The sequence below is a fragment of the Nannospalax galili genome, unplaced genomic scaffold (assembly GCF_000622305.1).
Source record: "Nannospalax galili isolate Female #2095 unplaced genomic scaffold, S.galili_v1.0 scaffold934, whole genome shotgun sequence".
Lineage (NCBI taxonomy): Eukaryota > Metazoa > Chordata > Mammalia > Rodentia > Spalacidae > Nannospalax > Nannospalax galili.
The window spans coordinates 1,050,044-1,054,263 of NW_008334762.1; the positions used below are offsets into that span (position 1 = coordinate 1,050,044).

A 4,220-nucleotide genomic window follows, 5' to 3' on the forward strand; every position below is an offset into this window, starting at 1 on the left:
CAAAAGTATCAGGAATTTTAACTGTGGAAAAAAATCACATTTGATAAATGCTTATACCCTTAGGGGTATAAAGTTTATCAGAAGATGTACTTAGTGGAAAAATTAGGCACAGACCCTTCAAAACAAGGGGCAAAGCAAGCGTCTCCAATTACTGGTGACAAAAATCATAATAATGAAAACCAAAGCAAGAAGTACAGGTGTTAGTTAGCAAAAAAACTCATGTGTCTTTATTTCCAGATATTATGATTATCTACATTGTCTATTTCCCAGGGATAGCCTAAAGAATTACCACAATATCGGGTAACATGAAATAACAAAAATTTATTCTCCCACAGCCTATGAGACCGAAGTCCAAAATCAAGGTGCTGATAGTATGGTTTCTTCTGCGACTCTGAGGTGGAATCTGCCTGTGATTCTTTCCCAGCCTGTGATGACATTGCTCCATGGCCTATTTTGTCATCACTGTGGCTCTTATCAGGTTTCCTACAAGGACAATAATCATTTGATTTAAGGCTCACCTTCATTTAGTACATTATTTTCACTAGTAATAGTAAGTCCCAATAGAAAGTTTGATGCACATTGCCACACAGATTATAATTTAATAATGCTAGAAATTAAGTTTAAAAAATTTTTCAAAGCCAATGACTTTGACTTTTTTAACAGTTCTGGGAATTGAACCTAGGACTTCATGAGTGCTAGGGACACACTCTTCCACTAAGCTATAGACTCAGCCTTCTTTTTATATTGAACAGGTCTTGTTAAGTTGTTCAGGCTGGCACTGAACTCATCCTATCTCAGGGAGGCCCTGAAATTGTGACCTTCCTTGCAGCAATCTCCTGAATTGCTGGGATTGTAAGCCAGGACCACCAGGTTTGGTACTTTGAAATTTTAAATTATTTCTAAAAGATTTATTTATTTGCTTATTGTATGTGTACCTGTGTATGCCCGAGTGTATGTTAAGTGTACCATGTGCATCCGGGTGCCCACAGACGCCAGAAGAAGGAAGAAGTTCTCTTTGAATGGGAGTTACAGACAGTTCTGAGTTGCTCTGTGGTGCCAGGGAACCGAACCCAGATCCTCTGCAGGAACAGTAAGTGCTCTTAACTATTGAGCATTTTTCCAAATCCTTTTGAAAGATTTTAGAGGTAGTCTCTTAAAAATCTCTTAGATGGAAGAGTCATATAATAGTTACTAAATATAATTCTGAAAAATAAGGCCAACTCTAATGATAAGATATATTCCTAGTAAAATGTCTTATAACAGGTGATCATAATCTCATGTAAGAAAGAATAGCAAAAAAAAAATGAAGAATTCAAGACAAATCTCAAAAAAATTAACCAGGAAAAAAATAACAAATATCACAGAACTGGGAAAATGAACAGCAGACCTCAATCCTATCTGAAGAAATGTTGTCAACTGATTGCTGCTAGGTGAAGAAAAACTGATCTTCCTAAAACAAGGGAACTCTAGATAGGCTGACTAGACCTCAGTGGATGGACTTGCACAGGGGAACGGCTGGGGACCCTGATGGCATAGTGGGCCTTAATAGGAACGACAGAGTATATGGGGTCCAGTGTGTGGGGGGGGATACGGAGAGTGCCAGTGGGTACAGGGTATAAAGATGATTAAAATTGTTTAAGATGTTCTGTAAGAAATACACAAAGAATTCAATAAAAACATTTTTTTAAAAGTAAATGCTATAATTGCCTAAGAGCAATTTCTTTTTGAATTTCTTTTTAACTACAGAAGCTGTAGTTATTTGTGCAGGACCTTCACTGGGACTTCAGAAGACTGGCCCTGCCAATCGTCAGTCCTAGAAGGGGGAGGGGAACATGAGGCCCTAGTTCTTACTGCTGAATCAATAGATTGATAGATTCTGGTAGAGGGGGAGTCTTCAGTCGTGTACCCACGGTTGAGCCCAGCAGGCTCTAAAGGAGTTTCAAACCCATAATCACATAGACTGTTCTGATTAAACTCGGTAGGTCACAGAGCAAAACAAATAGACATGAAAGTGGGAAAGCAATTTGTAGAGAAGGAAATGGGTGGGAGATAGGAGAAGATGCGGGGTGAGAGCACTCAGCATGCATTATATAAATATATGAAGTTGTCAACAAATTTGATTATTAAAAATTATATCTTAATTATATTTAATTATATAACATATGATAGTGTTAACTAACATGCATGGTGGTATAACGAAACTCTAGAAACTTTTCATCTTGCCAAACTGAATCTTTGTGTCCATTGAATAATGGCTATCCACTCCTTGTCTCTACTCACTGGAAATCACTATCTACTTTCTATTTTCAAGAGCTTGGCTACTTTATGTACCATGTATTAATGGACTCATTCACTTTTGCCCTTCTCATTGACTTATTGTACTTAGTATAATTACATCACAGTTTATCCACATTATAGCATACAGCAAGGTTTTCCCTTTTAAGACTGAGTAATATTCCATGGTATGCAGACCACATTTCACCATCCATCAATGTGTTGGTAGACATTTAGGTTGTTTTTTACCTTTTGGATAGTGAAGATAATGTAATGAGCACAGGTGTGCAGCTACATGAAACCTTGATTTCAATTATTTTGGATGAATATTTAGATGTGGGATTTTTAGTATTTTGATTTTTTTTTTATTTATTTTTTTTGAGATAAGTCCCTGACTGGCCCATAACTCACTAGACAGCTCAGATTGGCCTTGAATTTGTGTTGATCTTCCTGCCTCAGCCTCCCAAGGACTGGGATTACATGTAGAGGCCCCAATCCATACATTTCTAAGTTTTGAAGAACTTCCATAATGTTTTCCTTATCAGGTATACCATGTCATTTTCCTGGCAATAGTACACAAAACTTTAAATTTTACGATTTTGCAATCTTTGCCAAAATTTGACATAATAGTGGTCTATGCACCTGAATCCTCCGATTTTTATCTTAGACCCAGGCTGCTACAGTGCGTTTCTGACCTCATTTGTTGTATCTCCCTTGAGCTCAGTCTACTGCATCCACAGTGACCAGTCTGTGACTCCCTGAGTGAACCAAGCACACTCTGGTCTTTGTATCCAGTATAGCTTCAGAGCTCTCTCAGAAGTCATTCCTCTAGAGAGCAGCTGAACATTATCTAACGTCAGTCAATCTCTTGTCCTGTGTCACTACTTCTGACAAGCCTTTCTATGGAACACTTCATGAATTTGCATGTCATCCTTGCAAAAGGGCCATGATCATCTTCTCTGTACACTTTTGGTTTTAGTACATGTGCTGTGGAAGCGAGCACAAGCCTTTCTACTGATTCCATTGCACAGCCTCTGTCACCTTCTGTCCTCTTCCTTGCTTTACTTTTTACTCTCAATGCTGTTGCTCTTGACGTCACATCACTTTTTTTTTTACCTACCAGAATAGAAGCATCATGAAGGCAAGCTCACTAGTTTTAAAAAACACATATTTTTACATTTTGTTTGTGCATGGGGGTGCGAGTGTGTCACAGGATGTGTGTGGAGACCAGAGGACACTTTATAGGAGTCTATTTTCTCCTTTCACCATGTGACTCCCAGGAGTACAACTCGTCAGGCTCGGCCTAGGCATCTTCAAATCCTCAGCTATCCTGTCAGCCCAAGGTTGTTGCTCATTGGCTTTAACACTGCTTTTTACTCTGACTAGAACAGTATCTGGCATGATGAAGAGGCTTGTTAAATATTTGTTAACCTATAAATCACAAGGAGATAATCATCAAGTGCTTCCTATGAGTCACTGTTTCAAAATCTCCAAGTATATTGTTTCACCTCAGTCTTTCAGCATCTTCAGGTGAGAAACTGAGGCACGGCAAAGCCAAACTCATACAGCTAGTAAATCAGGCCCTACGTGAATATAGGAAATGTGGCTCTTGAGCCCTTGTTCACATGGAATCTCCAATCAAATTTTTAGTTTTTATGATAACTATAGCACGTTGAAAATGGGCATGCTACTCTTTTTCTTTATAAGATTTCATCATGGAGCTTCATACACAGGCATCATTGTCTTCGTTCATATTTGCCCCATGATACCATGATACTAATTTTTAAAAGTTGGTGACTTTGTAAACATGATAACAAATTATCTATTTGAATGAACTCTAATAATTCTGAAAGCTCTTTTAGGAGTTTTGGAGTAAAATTACAGGAGAGGAAAAATTTATCAACTATTTATTGTCTGGGTAGGATGTTGCTAAAACAGATTGTTTT

General features: G+C 38.0%; 1 non-coding gene across 1 annotated transcript; it reads right to left on the minus strand.

The window, feature by feature from the left end:
* Positions 1 to 3,170: 3,170 nt before the first annotated feature.
* Positions 3,171 to 3,277, minus strand: LOC115069672. The gene has a single exon (XR_003848916.1). It is a non-coding gene; the product is annotated as a U6 spliceosomal RNA (small nuclear RNA).
* Between the last annotated feature and the right edge of the window lie 943 nt (positions 3,278 to 4,220).